Source organism: Bombina bombina, chromosome 6 (genome assembly GCF_027579735.1).
Source record: "Bombina bombina isolate aBomBom1 chromosome 6, aBomBom1.pri, whole genome shotgun sequence".
NCBI lineage: Eukaryota > Metazoa > Chordata > Amphibia > Anura > Bombinatoridae > Bombina > Bombina bombina.
This window is the reverse complement of record NC_069504.1, coordinates 978,702,600-978,722,949: the sequence shown is the minus strand read 5'-3', so window position 1 is coordinate 978,722,949 and position 20,350 is coordinate 978,702,600. Positions and strand designations below refer to the sequence as shown.

The window sequence follows — 20,350 nt, the reverse complement described above, 5'->3', positions numbered from 1 at the left end:
TTCACATTGGCCACGCCCCTGCTCATTCCTGGCCATGCCCACTTCTGCCGCAGATCATCAGCTAGGTACTCAAAGGCCAGGTGTGTTTGTCCTCGCGTTGTTTCTACTGCGCATGACAGCTTCGGACAAACACACTTGGCCTTTTATTATATAGGATAATACAAGATAAAAGGGGCAAAAAAATATTTTTATCGTAGAATTCATAATTTAGTCTAAATGCTAATACTATTGTTTCTGCACTAGATTTTTCATTTGCTCTTACTGTGTTTGTCCCAACATTCTACCACCTGTCTCCTCTAAAATTTGTTGTCTCCTAAGTTTCAAATAAATTTGTAAGTCCATTTTCTACAGTTAGTATTTAAATAAGGGAATCAGTGCCAATTCTTTATTCAGGAGACAGTACAAAATATTATGCAGGAGAAAGTTCCCCCCAGTACTTAAATCTGCTTAAAAATGTTTTTGGGCATAGAAAGAAAATACTCTAAGTATTAGTTGTATAATTAATATCTAGTCTGAGTTTTAATGCTATTTATAAAGTAAAGGGTTGATTTTAGAAACATATCCTTGATGCTTTGTAAAGAATATAAATAATCAGTCCAGGAACATCGGCCATTTAAATCATGTATGTCTGTATGAGGGTTAGATTACCCTCTGAGGCTAGCAGGCTTGAATCATTGGGATATTCATTTAGTTTCTGAGTTATAATCTAATTTACTCAGATCTTTTAGCAGTCAAAAACTAGGAGCATGGCTTGCTTGACCGGTTTACAAGGGACATCTATAGGTCTATCAATCTTTCTGTCTTACATGTAGAAAGCAACACTTTATGTAATAAAAAATATCTTACCCAAATAATAATAAGAAGGAGATACCCCTTACAGAGAAAAGGCTTTTGAAGAGAAGCTTATTTGTCCTATACATAGACGTTGACAGTATGTATATGTAAATGTCCTCTGTCCGCACAAACAAAAGTGAAAATAGCATAATATACCAAATCACTGGTGCTGTGTGGAGATTTCTGCTCTTTTGCACACTTAAAGGGATAGTCTAGTCAAAATTAAACTTTCATGATTTTGATAGAGCATGCAATTTTAAGCAACTTTCTAATTTACTTCTTTTATCAATTTTTCTTCATTATCTTGGTACATTTATTGGAATGTTAGCTTAGGAGCAGGCCATTTTTGGTTCAGCACCTGGGTAGTGCTTGCTGATTGGTGTCTAAATGTAGCCACCAATCCGCAAGCCCTACCCAGGTGCTGAACCAAAAATGGGCTGGCTCCTAAGCTTAAATTCTTGCTTTTTGAAATAAAGATTCCAAGAGAACAAACAAAAATTGATTACAAGAGTAAATGAAAACATTGCTTAAAATTGCATGTTCTTTCTGAATCATGAACGTTTTTAATTTTGACTAGATTATCCCTTTAACCCACAAACATTTTGCAAAGTTATTGTGTAAATGTTGCTAGGTGGCTAGCCCTCTAAGGAACTAATTGCTTGTTATAAAGTAAAAACTCCCTTTGGTTTTACCTTCAAAAGAAGCCACCAGCAGAGAAAACGAATGCATTTCATCCCACTGAGTTGTTTTTCCTGTGCTTTTAAATTAGAAGCATAGATACTTCAACACTAGTGTCTCCTAGCTCAGACTACATTAATAAACCTATTTAGCTAGTCACTTTTCTTTAGCTGGTTGAGTCGAGAAGACCATTAAGCCCGGAGAATATTTCATTATTCTTATCTTTCCAGATACTGTTACAACAGACATAAAAACTCTGCAACCGCACTTCAGTATAATGAAAAAAGTATGAGGAGCTGTGTGCAACAGAAATACGCTATATCATCTTTCTGTGTATTGAATTTACCGTACTGTAGATGAGAATTAAGACTCTTCATACATTTTCCATTTGGGTTGTCAGTATCTTATTTTTAAAAGAGGAAATAAGCATTTGTGTAAATACCTTGGCTTAGGCAAGTAAAGTGATAAGAAGATGAGGGGAAAGGGACAATAAAACCAAAAAAGTCATCAAAACCAATCTCCTAATTCTATGATGACAGAGGATTACAAAATAGTCCATTTTATTTCAACAGGGGACAAATGTTTCTTATAGTAATTAAAGGGGAATAAAAGTGCATTTTATTCTTGCACTGTTGCTTGCATATAATGGTGTGTTTAACCCCTATCAAGGTATTAAACATATAATTAAAAATCATCTCCAGATTAGTAATGCACTACTGATCTTAGCTGGTGAGCCAATGACAAGAGGCATATCTGTGTAGCCGCCAATCACCAGCTAGCGTCCAATAGTGCATTGCTTCTCCTGTGCCTACCTAGGTATGATTTTTTTAACAAAGGATACTAAGAGAATGCAGTAAATTTGATGAAAGAAGTACATTTTTTAAAAAAGTCTCTCCAAACTGTATTCTCTATTTGAATTAAGAAAGTTTAGTTCAGATTTTTCAGTTTTTAATGGGTATTTCGCTTATCACCTTATTTATTTTTAAAACCTTGCAAATTGTGCTAAAAGGATTACAGTGTTAAACATTTTAAAACATTTATTTAGGACACAGTTGTTTTGCAGTGTGGACTTTTAAAATGGACATGAATGTCAAAATTAAACTTTAATCACTGCTATTATCAAATTTATTTTGATCTCTTAGAAAAGCATATGCACATAGGCTCAGCAGCAATGTACGATGCACTGCAGGGAACTAATGGGTGTTTTTTTTGCATAGACATTATTAAAAGAAAGCCACTATACCCCTAGAAAAAGTTTTGAAAACAACCATTTCCTAACTATTTATTGAAAAACTACCAATCAGCTCTTGGTGCCAACCACTCCCATGTATGCCGCTTTTTTATTATAATAAGCAACAAACGGTTCTGCCAATTGTTGCAATTTTCCGCTTAACGGTGCTCTTACAATTGGCAGAACCATTTGTTGTTTAATATAATAATAATATAAATAATAAAAAAGCTGCTTGTATGGGGGCAGCCGGCACCAAAAGCTGAATGCCAGTTTTTCATGTAATATAAAGATTGAAAATGGTTGTTTTCAATACTTTTGCTGGGGGTATAGTGAATATAAAAAATTCAAATATAGACAGTATTGTGTATTTGTGGCTAAAGCTGTGGTTGTGTGCATTACCACTATGAGGTATAAGTGATATAAAAAAAAATCTCACAAAACTATCCTAAGCAGTTCCTATAGGTTTTTATATAAAAAAAAAGTTGTTCCAAATATATTCCTGAGAGACTGTCAACTAACATGTTTGAAATAATAAATACAGTTTATGCATCATGCAAATATGAATTATGATAAGTTGAATGAATACATTTATTATTACAGGTTCTCTGATTATACAAAGTACGATTTTGCAGTAAGCTTCGCTTGCAAATGAGCTTTTTATGATTCTTGTCTATAACAGTGTCTCATATTTCAAATTCCTATATAAAAGTGGTTCAATCATGTTTGAATATCTAACACGTAGAAAAAGAAATTGCTAGTTTTATTTTTCGATTCTATTTCAGAACAGTCATCAACTTGCTTAAAATTAATAACAAAAGGCAGTTCTATATTTATGAGTATATTTTAAACAATTGAGTATAATTAGATGCTATAATTTATTTTCCTCTAAATGATCAATCGAAATGTAGACCTTTTCTCTTGTTAAGTGTAGTCAGTCCACGGGTCATCCATTACTTATGGAATATATCTCTTCCTAACAGGAAGCTGCAAGAGGATCACCCAAGCAGAGCTGCTATATAGCTCCTCCCCTCACATGTCATATTCAGTCATTCTCTTGCAGCCTAACTAAAGATAGGTCGCTGTGAGAGGTCTGTGGTGTTTTTTAACTTAGTTTATTTCTACAATCAAAAGTTTGTTATTTTAAATGGCACCGGAGTGTGCTGTTTGTTCTCAGGCAGCATTAGAAGAAGAATCTGCCTGCGTTTTCTATGATCTTAGCAGATGTAACTAAGATCCACTGGCTGTTCTCATCTGAGGAGTGAGGTAACTTCAGAAAAGGGGAATAGCATGCAGGGCCCCCCTGCAAATGAGGTATGTGCAGTAAATTATTTTTCTGAGGAATGGAATTGACTGAGAAAATACTGCTGATACCAATGTAAAGTAAGTTCAGCCTTAAATGCAGTGATAGCGACTGGTATTAGGCTGATGAGTGTGTGTACACTGAATGTATTTTTCTAAGGAATGGAATTGACTCTGAAAATACTGTTAATACTGAAATAATGTATGAGCCTTAACTGCAGTAAAAGCGACTGGTAGCAGGCTTATTAATAACAATTCATAACTTTTCAAATGTATGTTTAAAACGTTTACTGGCATGTTAATCGTTTTTTGTGAGGTACTTGGTGATAAAACTTATTGGGGCATGATTTTTACCACATGGCCATCTTTGTTTTCTGCATAGAAACAGTTATCTGAGCTTCCCCACTGTTGTAATATGAGTGGGAGGGGCCTATTTTAGCGCTTTTTTGCGCAGTAAAAATTCAGTCACAATCTGTCTACTTCATCCTCCATGATCCAGATCGTCTCTAGAGAGCTCAGAGGTCTTCAAAATTCATTTTGAGGGAGGTAATCAGTCACAGCAGACCTGTGACAGTGTGTTTTGACTGTGATAAAAACGTTAATTATTAAATTGTTATCCGTTTTTGGGTATTAAGGGGTTAATCATCCATTTGCTGGTGGGTGCAATCCTTTGCTAACTTAATACATTTACTGTGAAAAATTGGTTGCTATAACTATTTTGGTTCATTGTTATTTCAACTGTGACAGCTTTTTGTGCTTCTTAAAGGCACAGTAGCGTTTTTTATATTGCTTGTAAATTTATTTAGAAAAGTATTTCCAAGCTTGCTAGTCTCATTGCTAGTCTGTTTAAACATGTCTGACACAGATGAATCTCTTTGTTCACTATGTTTAAAGGCCAATGTGGAGCCCAATAGAAATGTGTGTACTAATTGCATTGATGTTACTTTAAATAAAAGTCAATCTTTACATGTAAAGAAATTATCACCAGACAACGAGGGGGAAGTTATGCCGACTAACTCTCCTCACGTGTCAGTACCTTCGACTCCCGCTCAGGAGGTGCGTGATTTTGTGGCGCCAAGTACATCAGGGAGGCCCTTACAAATCACTTTGCAAGACATGGCTACTGTTATGACAGAAGTATTATCTAAATTGCCAGAATTAAGAGGCAAGCGCGATAGCTCTGGGTTAAGGACAGAGCGCGCGGATGAGGTGAGAGCCATGTCAGATACTGCGTCACAGTTTGCAGAACATGAAGACGGAGAGCTTCATTCTGTGGGTGACGGATCTGATCCAGGGAGACTGGATTCAGAGATTTCTAATTTTAAATTTAAGCTTGAGAACCTCCGCATATTGCTAGGGGAGGTATTAGCGGCTCTGAATGATTGTAACACGGTTGCAATTCCAGAAAAATTATGTAGGTTGGATAGATACTATGCGGTACCGGTGTGTACTGACGTGTTTCCTATACCTAAAAGGCTTACAGAGATTATTAGCAAGGAGTGGGATAGACCTGGTGTGCCTTTTTCCCCTCCTCCCATATTTAGGAAAATGTTTCCTATAGACTCCACCACACGAGACTTATGGCAGACGGTCCCTAAGGTGGAGGGAGCAGTTTCTACTTTAGCTAAGCGTACCACTATCCCGGTGGAGGATAGTTGTGTCTTTTCAGATCCAATGGATAAGAAATTAGAGGGTTACCTTAAGAAAATGTTTGTTCAACAAGGTTTTATCTTACAGCCCCTTGCATGCATTGCGCCTGTCACTGCTGCGGCGGCATTCTGGTTTGAGTCTCTGGAAGAGGCCATTCGCACAGCTCCATTGGATGAAATTATGAACAAGCTTAAAGCACTTAAGCTAGCTAACGCATTTGTTTCTGATGCCGTCGTACATTTAACCAAACTTACTGGTAAGAACTCCGGATTCGCCATCCAAGCGCGCAGAGCGCTATGGCTTAAATCCTGGTCAGCTGACGTGACTTCTAAATCTAAATTGCTTAATATTCCTTTCAAAGGGTAGACCTTATTCGTGCCCGGCTTGAAAGAAATTATAGCTGACATTACGGGAGGTAAGGGCCATGCTCTACCTCAGGACAGGGCCAAATCAAAGGCCAAACAGTCTAATTTTCGTGCCTTTCCTAACTTCAAGGCAGGAGCAGCATCAACTTCCTCCGCTCCAAAACAGGAAGGAGCTGTTGATCATTACAGGCAGGGCTGGAAGGTTAACCAGTCCTGGAACAAGGGCAAGCAGGCCAAGAAACCTGCTGCTGCCCCTAAGACAGCATGAAGAGAGGGCCCCCTATCCGGAAACGGATCTAGTGGGGGGCAGACTTTCTCTCTTCGCCCAGGCTTGGGCAAGAGATGTCCAGGATCTCTGGGTGTTGGAGATCATATCTCAGGGATATCTCCTTGACTTCAAAACTTCTCCTCCACGAGGGAGATTTCATCTTTCAAGGTTATCAGCAAACCAAATAAAGAAAGAGGCGTTTCTACGCTGTGTACAAGACCTCTTACTGATGGGGGTGATCCACCCAGTTCCGCGGACGGAACACGGGCAAGGATTCTATTCAAATCTATTTGTGGTTCCCAAGAAAGAGGGAACCTTCAGACCAATCTTGGACTTAAAAATCCTAAACAAATTCCTAAGAGTTCCATCATTCAAAATGGAAACTATTCGAACCATCCTTCCCATGATCCAAGAGGGTCAGTACATGACCACAGTGGACTTAAAGGATGCCTACCTTCACATACCGATTCACAAGGATCATTATCGGTACCTAAGATTTGCTTTCCTAGACAGGCATTACCAGTTTGTAGCTCTTCCCTTCGGATTAGCTACGGCTCCAAGAATCTTTACAAAAGTTCTGGGCTCACTTCTGGCGGTACTAAGACCGCGAGGCATAGCGGTGACTCCGTACCTAGACGACATTCTGATCCAAGCGTCAAGTTTTCAAACTGCCAAGTCTCATACAGAGATAGTTCTGGCATTTCTGAGGTCGCATGGGTGGAAGGTGAACGTGGAAAAGAGTTCTCTATCACCACTTACAAGGGTTCCCTTTCTAGGGACTCTTATAGATTCTGTAGAGATGAAAATTTACCTGACAGAGGCCAGGTTATCAAAACTTCTAAATACTTGCCGTGTCCTTCATTCCATTCCACACCCGTCAGTAGCTCAGTGCATGGAAGTAATCGGCTTAATGGTAACGGCAATGGACATAGTACCATTTGCGCGCCTGCATCTCAGACCGCTGCAATTGTGCATGCTAAGTCAGTGGAATGGAGATTACTCAGATTTGTCCCCCCTACTAAATCTGGATCAAGAGACCAGAGATTCTCTTCTATGGTGGCTTTCTCGGCCACATCTGTCCAAGGGGATGACCTTTCGCAGGCCAGATTGGACAAAAGACGCCAGCCTTCTAGGCTGGGGCGCAGTCTGGAACTCCCTGAAGGCTCAGGGATTATGGACTCAGGAGGAGAAACTCCTCCCAATAAATATTCTGGAATTAAGAGCAATATTCAATGCTCTCCTAGCTTGGCCTCAGTTAGCAACTCTGAGGTTCATCAGATTTCAGTCGGACAACATCACGACTGTGGCTTACATCAACCATCAAGGGGGAACCAGAAGTTCCCTAGCGATGTTGGAAGTCTCAAAGATAATTCGCTGGGCAGAGTCTCACTCTTGCCACCTGTCAGCGATTTACATCCCAGGCGTGGAGAACTGGGAGGCGGATTTTCTAAGTCGCCAGACTTTTCATCCGGGGGAGTGGGAACTTCATCCGGAGGTCTTTGCTCAACTGATTCATCGTTGGGGTAAACCAGATCTGGATCTCATGGTGTCTCGCCAGAACGCCAAGCTTCCTTGTTACGGATCCAGGTCCAGGGACCCGGGAGCGGTGCTGATAGATGCTCTGACAGCCCCTTGGGTCTTCAACATGGCTTATGTGTTTCCACCATTCCCGATGCTTCCTCGTTTGATTGCCAAGATCAAACAGGAGAGAGCTTCGGTGATTCTGATAGCGCCTGCGTGGCCACGCAGGACCTGGTATGCAGACCTAGTGGACATGTCGTCCTGTCCACCGTGGTCTCTGCCTCTGAGACAGGACCTTCTAATTCAGGGTCCTTTCAACCATCCAAATCTAATTTCTCTGAGGCTGACTGCATGGAGATTGAACGCTTGATTCTATCAAAGCGTGGCTTCTCGGAGTCGGTTATTGATACCTTAATACAGGCTAGGAAACCTGTTACCAGAAAAATTTACCATAAGATATGGCGTAAATATTTATATTGGTGCGAATCCAAGAGTTACTCATGGAGTAAGGTTAGGATTCCTAGGATATTGTCCTTTCTACAAGAGGGTTTAGAAAAGGGCTTATCTGCTAGTTCGTTAAAGGGACAGATTTCTGCTCTGTCTATTCTTCTACACAAACGTCTGGCTGAAGTTCCAGACGTTCAGGCTTTTTGTCAGGCTTTAGCTAGTATTAAGCCTGTGTTTAAGACTGTTGCTCCGCCGTGGAGCTTAAACTTAGTTCTTAACGTTCTTCAAGGCGTTCCATTTGAACCCCTTCATTCCATTGATATCAAGCTGTTATCCTGGAAGGTTCTGTTTTTGATGGCTATTTCCTCGGCTCGAAGAGTCTCTGAGTTATCTGCTTTACATTGTGATTCTCCTTATCTGATTTTTCATTCAGACAAGGTAGTTCTGCGTACTAAACCTGGGTTCTTACCTAAGGTAGTTACTAACAGGAATATCAATCAAGAGATTGTTGTTCCATCACTGTGTCCTAACCCTTCTTCAAAGAAGGAACGACTTTTGCATAATCTGGACGTAGTCCGTGCCCTGAAATTCTATTTGCAGGCAACTAAAGATTTTCGTCAAACTTCTTCCCTGTTTGTCGTTTACTCTGGACAGAGAAGAGGTCAAAAGGCTTCGGCTACCTCTCTCTCTTTTTGGCTTCGTAGCATAATACGTTTAGCCTATGAGACTGCTGGACAGCAGCCTCCTGAAAGGATTACAGCTCATTCTACTAGAGCTGTGGCTTCCACCTGGGCCTTTAAAAATGAGGCCTCTGTTGAACAGATTTGCAAGGCTGCAACTTGGTCTTCACTTCACACTTTTTCAAAATTTTACAAATTTGACACTTTTGCTTCTTCGGAGGCTATTTTTGGGAGAAAGGTACTTCAGGCAGTGGTTCCTTCTGTTTAATGTTCCTGCCTTGTCCCTCCCTTCATCCGTGTACTTTAGCTTTGGTATTGGTATTCCATAAGTAATGGATGACCCGTGGACTGACTACACTTAACAAGAGAAAACAGAATTTATGCTTACCTGATAAATTTATTTCTCTTGTAGTGTAGTCAGTCCACGGCCCGCCCTGTCTTTAAGGCAGATCTAAATTTTTAATTAAACTCCAGTCACCACTGCACCCTATGGTTTCTCCTTTCTCGTCTGCTTTGGTCGAATGACTGAATATGACATGTGAGGGGAGGAGCTATATAGCAGCTCTGCTGTGGGTGATCCTCTTGCAGCTTCCTGTTAGGAAGAGATATATTCCATAAGTAATGGATGACCCGTGGACTGACTACACTACAAGAGAAATAAATTTATCAGGTAAGCATAAATTATGTTTTTTGTGTGAATATTAAACATTTTGGTTGTTTTTAATATTATTCTAATTAATGTTTATGCAACCAAAATCAGTTTTACATTTAAAATGTGGATGTCTGTTATACAGTTGTGCTCATAAGTTTACATACCCTTGCAGAATTTATGATTTCTTAGCCATTTTTCAGAGAATATGAATGATAACACAAAAACGTTTCTTTCACTGATGATTAGTGTTTTGCTGAAGCCATTTATTATCAATCAACTGTGTTTACTCTTTTTAAATCATAATGACAACAGAAACTACACAAATGACCCTGATTAAAAGTTTACATACCCTGGTGATTTTGGCCTGATAACATGCACATAAGTTGTCACAAAGGGGTTTGAATGGCTATTAAAGGTAACCATCCTCACCTGTGATCTATTTGCTTGTAATTAGCATGTGTATAAAAGGTCAATGAGCTTCTGGACTCCTGACAGACCCTTGCATCTTTTATCCAGGTCTGCACTGACGTTTCTGGATTCTGAGTCATGGGTAAAGCAAAAGAATTGTTAAAGGATCTGCGGGAAAAGGTTGTTGAACTGTATAAAACAGGAAAGGGATATATCCAAGGAATTGAGAATGCAAATCAGCAGTGTTCAAACTCTAATCAAGAAGTGGAAAATGAGGGGTTCTGTTGAAACCAAACCATGCTCAGGTAGACCAACTAAAATTTCAGTCATAACTGCCAGGAAAATTGTTCAGGATGTAAAGACAAACCCACAAATAACTTCAGGGGGAATACAGGACTCTCTGAAAACATGTGGTGTGGCTGTTTCAAGATGCACAATAAGGAGGCACTTGAAGAAAGATGGGCTGCATGGTCAAGTCACCAGAAGAAAGCCATTACTACGCAAATTCCACAAAGTATCCCACTTACAATATGTCAAACAGCACAGAGACAAGCCTCAAACCTTCTGGCACAAAGTCATTTGGAGTGATGAGACCAAAATGTAGATTTTTGGCCACAACCATAAATGCTACATTTGGAGAGGAGTCAACATGGCCTATAATGAAAGGTACATCATTCCTATTGTGAAACACAGTGGTGGATCGCTGATGTTTTGGGGATGTGTGAGCTACAAATGTTATCAAACAGAACCCCTCATTTTCCACTTCTTGATTAGAGTTTGAACACTGCTGATGTGCATTCTCAATTCCTTGGATATCTTTTTATATCCCTTTCCTGTTTTATACAGTTCAACTACCTTTTCCCGCAGATCCTTTGACAATTCTTTTGCTTTCCCCATGATTCAGAATCTAGAAACGTCAGTGCAGCACTGGATAAAAGATGCAAGGGTCTGTCAGGAGTCCAGAAACTCATTGCCCTTTTACACACACACACTAATTGCAAGCAAACAGATCACAGGTGAGGATAGTTACATTTAATAGCCATTCAAACCACTTTGTGTCAACTTGTGTGCATGTTATCAGGCCAAAATCACCAGGGTATGTAAACTTTTGATCAGGGTCATTTGGGTAGTTTCTGTTGTCATTATGATTTAAAAAGAGTAAACACAGTTGATTGATAATAAATGACTTCAGCCAAACACTAACCATGAGTGAAAGAAAAGTTTTTGTGTTATCATTCATATTCTCTGAAAAATGGTCAAGAAATCATAAATTCTGCCAGGGTATGTAAACTTTTGAGCACAACTGTAAATAGTGATTCATGCTAGATATAATGATGCATTTAACCTCTTAAGGACCGGGCATTTCAGACTAAAACTTCCCCAAAAGACTAGAGCATTTTTAACATTTTTGCCATCACTACATTTAAACAGAAATAGTGCCTGTTTTATATTTATCAATCAAAACTATATATATTTTTTTAATCGTCAACCCAAAGTATTGAACTAGGCACATTTTGGTATATTTCATGCCACCATTTCACCGCAAAATGCGATCAAATAAAAAAAAAAAGTTCACTTTTTCACAAACTTTAGATTTCTCACTGAAATGATTTACAAATGGTTGTAAATGCTTATATAGGATCCCCTTTGTTCAGAAATATATGGTGTGGCATTGCTTTTTGGTAATTAGAAGGCCGCTGATTGCAGCTGCGCACTACACTTGTATTATGCCCAGCAGTGAAGGGGTTACTTAGGTAGCTTGTAGGGTTAATTTTAGCTTTAGTGTATGGATTACTCTCCCACCTGACACATCCCACCCCCTGATCCCTCCCTGAACCTTCTTAAACAGCTCTCCTACCTCCCCCACCCCCCAATGGTCACCTCCATCTTAAGTCCTGTTAGAAAGTCTGCCAGTATGAAAATAAAAAGCTTTTTTTCCCCAATTTTTGTAAAATATATTTTCTGTAGTGTCGGATCCCCCAACCTCCCTGATCCCCCACCCCCAAACAGCTCTCTAACCCTCCCCCTCTACCTTTTAACCACCATCTTAGGTTTTTTCAAATTTGTCATTTTTATTTTATAAAATAAAAAAAACAAAACTTTTTTTTTCCAGTAGTGTAGCAGTCCCCCTGCTCAATTACCCCCCTCCCAGATCGATTTCCCACCCTCATATCCCATCCCTCAGTATGATCCCCTTCTCCCTCCTTCCCCCTCCCTGCCACTCTGGGTGTTTTTTTCCGTAGCGGTCCTGCCCCCCTCCAGCGTTGGGCCACCTACCTCCTTACCCACGCACCACCGATCCCCGAGAGTGGCCCTCTCTGCATTGGTACCTTTGCCCGTCTATTTCTGCACTGCTCCACTCATGGGGCGTGCAGAAATAGCGCAATAGTTTTAGCGAGATCACAGCAGAGAAAGGTCTAGGAGGTACGGCGCTGGTCGTTAAGGGGTTAAAGCAAAGATAAGAATAATATGTATTTTTACAATTATATTAGTTCTTTAAATATTGAAAATATAAGTGTAAAGGCTTAGTTTCTATAAAGTATTTTGGTTTCTAAAAATTAATGGACGCCGCCATTTATGAACTAGTTTTCTATGTATCCCTGTTTGTGTTATTTTTACAAATAATTCTCTGTTATACTGCACTAGAAGAAGTACAAAAAAGTATATTTGATTTAGTAGAACTCAGTAAAATTTGGAATATGCAATATACAGTAACACTATCAAAAAGCTGAGCCAGATATGAAATAACCAGCTCTACCCATAAGGAATATCCTTACACATTTTAACTTACAATAACTTATCTTGATTTTGAAATATATATATATATATATATATATATATATATATATATATATATATATATATATATATATATATATTTATATAAAACACGGAAGGGAACTGCACTCCAAGACCGGACCAGGTACACATCCAGTGACTCAGCAACATCCCAGCCCTGGGTGCTAAATAGCACTCCAAAAAAGCTGTGATATCACCAGAGCCACAGGCAATTAACCCCAGTCCGGAATGGGTGCAAGAAATAAGGGGGATTACAAACAAAAAGTAATACAACACATAAAGACACCCAGCACTCACCAGCTAGCTCACAGCTAAGATAAAATCACAACTGGAAAGGTTAGTTACCGCATCTGGCCAAATGGGAAAAGCTCAGGCACCACATCAAGGTCCTTTCCACTGCCTGAGTCCCTAACACTTCTTTGTTCTCAGTTTGTTTGGCTTTGTAAGCTCGCATGGTGTGGCTGTGTTAGGGACTCAGGCAGTGGAAAGGACCTTGACGTGGTACCTGAGATTTTCCCATTTGGCCAGATGCGGTAACTAACCTTTCCAGTTGTGATTTTATCTTAGCTGTGAGCTTGCTGGTGAGTGCTGGGTGTCTCTATGTGTTTTTATTTATTTATATATATATATATATATATATATATATATATATATATATATATATATATATATATATTCTTTTTCTAAATAAACATGTGCTAGGACAGGGTTGTAATCAATACTGTGTAGTGAGCTTATGTTTAGTACTATTTTCAGAGTTGTATGAAAGCCAGTGTTCAGCCATATATGGTGTTTGGTGTACTCTAAATGAAAACAGAATGTTCTAAGTAAGTGTTTTATACAGAGGCGATCACACACCAACTGCAGAGAATCTTGTTACAGGTGCCTGAATTCTTCATTCATTTCAATGTGCAGTTTTTTTTTTCCTCCTTCAAAAATCAATGACAAAGTCAATTTGATTGATGCATAATATATGTTATGCCGTGTTTGTTTTGGATCAATTGTCCAGATAATATATTTCATCACAGACCACTGCACTTTGTAGATGGCAACACCACACATATTCCCTATGTGTTCTCAACTTCATTGTTCATGGATTATTAGAAGAACAGATCTTAAAGAAACACTGTACCATAAAATTGGTTTCCCCTTAATGTGTTTCCAATTAATTGTTATGCTAGCTAGTATAACATGTATGGGAAATTAATAATTTAGGTTTAATTTTGTATATGAAATAGACATTGTTGTTTTCTTTATTTATACATAAACTCAACTCATAGGGTCTGATGATCAAAAGTTTACTGGCAAATTACTCAATATTGTTTTTTAATTTTAAGCATTATATATTGTAATGTATGCGTCTCTCCTTCTCATCCAAAACCCTGCATAGTGAGCTAAACAGCTAAAATTGCCTTTATAAAATTGTTTGAGGTCCTTCACAGTGCTGATGACTGCTTAGATTATCTTGCCAGAACGGAGAACTCTCCCCCCCCCCCCACACTTGAAGTGTTATTTTTTTATGTGCTGCTTCATGTTTACATATCTTTTCTATAGCTATTTGAAATTATTTACATTTTCAGTATAGTTTCAACAAGCAAAAGCAGCTATTCCAAATAACAAAATAAAGGTAAAGCCACTATTTGTAAATAATTGAATACACTCTAGTGGGTAAAAAGGGTCATCAGTAACACATTAAGAGCTAGATTATGAGCCGAGCACTATTTATTGCTCCTGCTCACGCGTTAACTCTGATAGACAGAAGCTTTTTGCATGCATTGGGTTGTACTCGCAAGTTGAGTAAAAAGTAAAATGTTTACGTGTGAGCGTAAACTCAATGCACGCAAAAAATATTTCAGCCATGTTAACTTCTCTCATAGAAGTCAATAGAGAGCAAAAAACTAACACCCATACTCGTGCGCTAACCTGACCCTGTATATTCAAGAGCGCTAAACCTGACCTGAAATATTAATATTTGTTCTTCACATAGCAAAATGCCATTTTTATTCTTAAATACATATTTATATATATATATCTGTATATACTTATATATTATTATAGGTATAGATGTGTATTTTGCATGAACAGTATCAGATATATAACTATATATATATATATTACATTATTTTCATGCGAGCTAGGGTTGTCAGTCTCCCCGGTCAGAAACGTCTGCAGGGATTGACATACGCCACATGACAGTGGTTATTAGACTGCTGCTTCTTAAACCACTTCTCCACCTGCTTCTTAAATGTTGGCTACAGGTTTGCTTATGCGAACCTGCAGCCAATGGTGCCTCAACCCCTTTATTAATGGGGCTCTTAAAGGGATGTAAAAGTGTCATAATAATTTATATTGTGTAAAAGTTACAGTCTCATATAATTGTGTATAATTTTCATTGCAATCATAAATTAACATTAGTTATATTTCATTTGTATACCGTTTCAATAGTTTATTAAGTGTGATATAAATCTTTAACTTTTTAATTTAAAAATTGTTTTTATTAAACGACCACTAAATACAGTAGAATTGAATAATTGACAAATGCACAATAAAAAGACAATGCAATGACAGTAGAATATTTTTTGGCAAATTTCAAAGTTAATCCAATTCCCCCCCCCCCCCCCGTATCATGTGACAGCCAAACACAAAATGCATGTACCTGTATACTATACACTTTTTGCACATGCTTCATAGGAGATAAAAGCCTCAGAACGTCGGCATACAAAAAGAATATTCACATTTTGATAATGTATATATTGCAAAGTTTTTGAATTGAATGCTTTATTTGAATCATGAAACTTCAATGGGAATTTTATTATTCCATTTTAAGTCCCTTTAAAAAGATTCTGTTCGCCCTAAAGAGGAACTGTTGGAACGCATGCTCTGTGGGTTATTGGGTGCAGTGCCGTTTCTTTTTAATGTTCCACAGATTAAGAAGAAAATGTATTTTGAGAATTGTAAAACTAGATACGTTAACATCTCCTTGACTGTCTGGTGGTCACAGTCTGTCTTTTGATGCCACTGGCACTAGTTAATCATTTCTGATAAAACAAGTAGCAAAGAATTGCTATGTTTAAAAATACATTTATACTGTATCATGGAAATGTAACTTTTTCCCCCTTGCCTGCATCTAATGGGGGGCCGGCATCTAATATTACAATCTTGCTTTTCAAATAAAGATACCAAGAGAATGAAGAACATTTGATAATAGGAGTAAATTAGAAAGCTGCTTAAAATTGCATGGTCTATCTGAATCACAAAAGAAAATAATTGGGTTCAGTGTCCCTTTAAGAAGTTTTCTTTGATTTTCTTAATGATGATATTTTATTTATATGTTATTTCACCGTGCTATGCAATATTTATTTAGGAGTGGTTTACCATGCAAGAGATGTGAAAGTGTGAACAATTAAAAAACAATTCTACCTCTTAGGATCTCAAATCTCTACAATTCCTATTATCCTTAAAGGGACAATGAACCCAAATTGTTTCTTTCGTGAATCAGATAGAGCATGCAATTTTAAGCAACTTTCTAATTTACGCCTATTATCAATTTTTCTTCATTCTCTTGCTATCTTTATTTGAAAAATAAGGCATCTAAGCAAAGGAGCCAGCCAATTTTTGGCTCAGCACACTGAGCAGCCCTTGTTTATTGGTGGGTGAATTTATCCACCAATCAGAAAGAACAACCCAGGTTGTTCATGAAAAATGGGCCGGCATCTAATATTACAATCTTTCTTTTCAAATAAAGATACCAAGAGAATTAAGAAAATTTGATAATAGGAGTAAATTAGAAAGTTGCTTAAAATTGCATGCTCTATCTGAATCATGAAAGAAATAAATTGGGTTCTGTGTCCCTTTAAATGCTGATTCATGAAGCTGTACATCACACTTTAGTATAACATTAATGTTGAAGGGGTGTTTTTTCTTTCTTTCTAATTCTAGTTATTTTAGTGCAGTGTTTCTCAGTTCCAGTCCTCAAGGCACACCAACAGGCCAGATTTTAATGATATCTGAACAAGAGCACAGGTGAAATAATCAGCTGATCAGTAACCATGGTTACTAACCTCTCACCCACCAGCTGATTATTTCACCTGTGCTCTAGCTTAGATATAATGAAAAGCTTGCCTATTGGTGTGCTCTGAAGAGTGAAGTTGAAAAACACTGTTCTAGAGAACTGTTTTGAAGCGCTATAGGTCCTCTCACATCCTAAATGGTAAACTTAGCAGTATCCTTTTAGATTCTAAAAGAGTAAACTCACCAAGGTGTCCTATTGTCATGAAGAATGTTCTCATTTAAATTCTGCTAATTTAAATGGACATTGTAATGCAATAAGAAAATGCTGTTATTTGAACTCACAGAAAACTATGGGGTCTATCACAATCTTTTATAAAAGTTATCTAATGATTTTTCTATACAATTTATTCTTAAAGTCGATGGGGATTATTGTAGATAAATCATTTGATAAACATTTCTAAAAAAATAAATTATTTAAAAAGTTATAAGGGTTCAATGATATGAGGTCGTAGGTGTTAGGAAAAAAAGGACTGCAAAGGTCTTTAACATAGAGATACATAGTCATAAATATACATGTCTAAATATAAGTGCATGGAAGCCCTTTGCAGACAAGTAGCTAAAACAATGTAAAATCATATTTATGCAATATTCATGTTTAAGTGTTTAACTGTGTATGTAGTGTAAATATTTCACATAGGTGAATATGTTCTAAGTATTTTTAAATAAGATATTCATATATATATATATATATATATATATATATATATATATATATATAGAGAGAGAGAGAGAGAGAGAGAGAGAGAGAGAGAGAGAGATAGTGTACCAAACATATATATATATATATATATATATATATATATATATACATACAGAGAGAGAGAGAGAGAGAGAGAGAGAGTGTACCAAACATATATATATATATATATATATATATATACAGAGAGAGAGAGAGAGAGATAGTGTACCATATATATATATATATATATATATATATATATATATATATATAAAATATATATATATAGAGAGAGAGTGTACCAAACATATATATATATATGTATTTATGAATAAATGGAACATATTCTGCTATGTGAAGAACATTGAAATGTGAAATATTAATATTTCATGTCGGGGAGAAAATGCAATTAGGTTTGCGCGCGAGTAAAGGTGTTAGTTTTTTTTATACTTTTTGCACTCTATTGAAGTCTATGGGGGAATATGTAAACGCGGTCGTGATATTCCAAATTCGGCTTTTTGTGCGCGTCATGTTAGCATTCGTGCGAAAACATTTTACTTTCAACTTGTAATATGCGTGCTTTCCAAATTCTAGCGTAGTTAGCGCACAAGCGGGATCGATAAATAGCACTCTACTCGTAATCTAGCCCAAAATGTGTTTTCACCCCCCCTTTCCCTTCAGGTAAGCTGGAGTGCATTCTGTAGTTTTGTAGACTTTAGAATCCTTATATTCCTACATGCTGCAAAGTGATTGGTTAATACATGCAGGAGTACATTTATATCTGACCATAATTGGCCACAGCAAAGGAAATAACATAATCAACATTCAAGAGGTTGACCCGAACTAGCAAAACAAGGCATATTTTTCTAGCAAAGTGTACATGCTTTTCAAATATTTATTCTGCATCCAGATCTTTTACAAGGCAGTAAAAATTTCTGATGCATAAATACAAAATTGACTTAAAAAATAATGACTGTGTCCCTATAAAGGGATTTTAAACAACAACAAAGCAGGCGATACAGCATATTCTGAGGTTTTACTGATAAAGATAAAGGTGGTCCTTATTGGAGAATAGATTATTATTAAGTTAGCTTTTGGCTGACCTTGTATAAGTTTAATATGGGAGGTGAGCAGTTAAAAGTGTGCTTGAGAGCATTAATTGTATTAATATACAAAAACCCTATAGTTTATAGGCAAGGAGAAATAGAATGCTCTTTGAGCACAGAAATGAGAAGTATTTAAAACTTAACTTTTAATTATAGCCTTACAAGAAATAAAAACGGCAGCTCTGAAGAAGTGTAATGTGAAACGCAACCACGTCAGGGGCACCTTTACTTTTTAACTGCTCTCTGTTTGTTAAATCTTAATAACGATATGATCAAGATTTAGGAAATGTTGGGTAGGATGGCAGGATAACTGAACCGGGAGGGAGCACTGCCATCATATTTTAGGAGCACATTTAAGTGAACTGATTCAGTATTTACATTAGATGATTATCCAAGGCAAAGCTCAATAACAATCTCCCTGTCAGTATTCTCCAAAATAATCCCAGTAATGCAACATTGTATCTAATGACAATTAGACGTACATTGTAGGGTTATCAGACAGAGAAGTGTTTTTAATTTTCTATGGCAGGCCAGCACAACACTGCTGAACCGTTTAGCTCCTGGTTCAGTTACTCTCCCATCCTACCCTACATTTTTGATTGTATCATTATTAAGATTTAACAAACAGAGAGCAGTTAAAAAGTAAAGGTGCCCCTGACGCGGTTGCGTTTCACATTACACTTCCTCAGAGCTGCCGTTTTTTATTTCTTGTAAGGCTATAATTAAAAGTTAAGTTTTAAATACTTCTCATTTCTGTACTCAAAGAGCATTCTATTTCTCCTTGCCTATAAACTATAGGTTTTTGTATGTTAATATTCTGAGGTTTACCACACATTTAACTGTAAGAAGTTAAAGAAGTGGCAACCGTCTGTTTTGACAAATGTAAGTTGAAGGATTTAAAAATATAAATTATACTGCAATTAAAAGAAACAAAATGAAAACAAAAAACACTACTTATTTTAAATTGCTAATTCCTTAGTCTGCTTTACAGTCCTTGATGATGACTGTGTTTTACTATTTCTTTAACCCTGCTAAGGAACTGTTTTGTGGGGTTTTAACAAGAGGTTACCAGTGAGCATTCGCATATTAATAAATTGCTGTAATAAATAATTGTCCCTTTAAATAGTGCCTTTAAAGTTAGCAGTGTCAGAAAGTGCTGCTACAGTAGTTGTTGACATTCTTATTGTATGACCTTCTCAGTGCCATCTCACAAAATGCCTGTTTATATAGTGCTTACCTGTATAAAGGAATGGCCATCAGCACAGAGAGAGTTAAAACATTGTGATTGTTGCCAGAGTCATAAGTAGAAACCACAGGGCCCAGGTGCAAGAATCTAACTAACCCCACCCCGACCCCCCCAAAAAAGTGAATTTGATACATATCTTTTTTTTTTTTTTTTTACATCTAACACAGAAAAAAATGTGTATCAGATTACATGTCTGCAAAAGGAGGTACCCTGTGCCCACAGTCTGTAAGATGGTCTGACCCCCTATTACTGTATATAGTGACACTGTTTAACCCACCAGTACTGTATATAATGAGTTAGTGACACAGTCTGTAATCTGTCGGTGAGATGGCTGGCCTGACCCTACCTGCCCCAGTACTTTATAAAGTGACCACAGTAGTCTGTGACATGGTCCAGCCCCCCCGTACTGTATATAG

The 20,350-nt window shown here is 37.4% G+C and overlaps 1 protein-coding gene across 1 annotated transcript in view; it reads left to right on the top strand.

The window, feature by feature from the left end:
- MGAT4B (alpha-1,3-mannosyl-glycoprotein 4-beta-N-acetylglucosaminyltransferase B) overlaps nucleotides 1-20,350 on the top strand; it is a 798,965-nt gene that overhangs the window by 294,147 nt on the left and 484,468 nt on the right. The gene's annotated exons all lie outside the window — the stretch shown is intronic.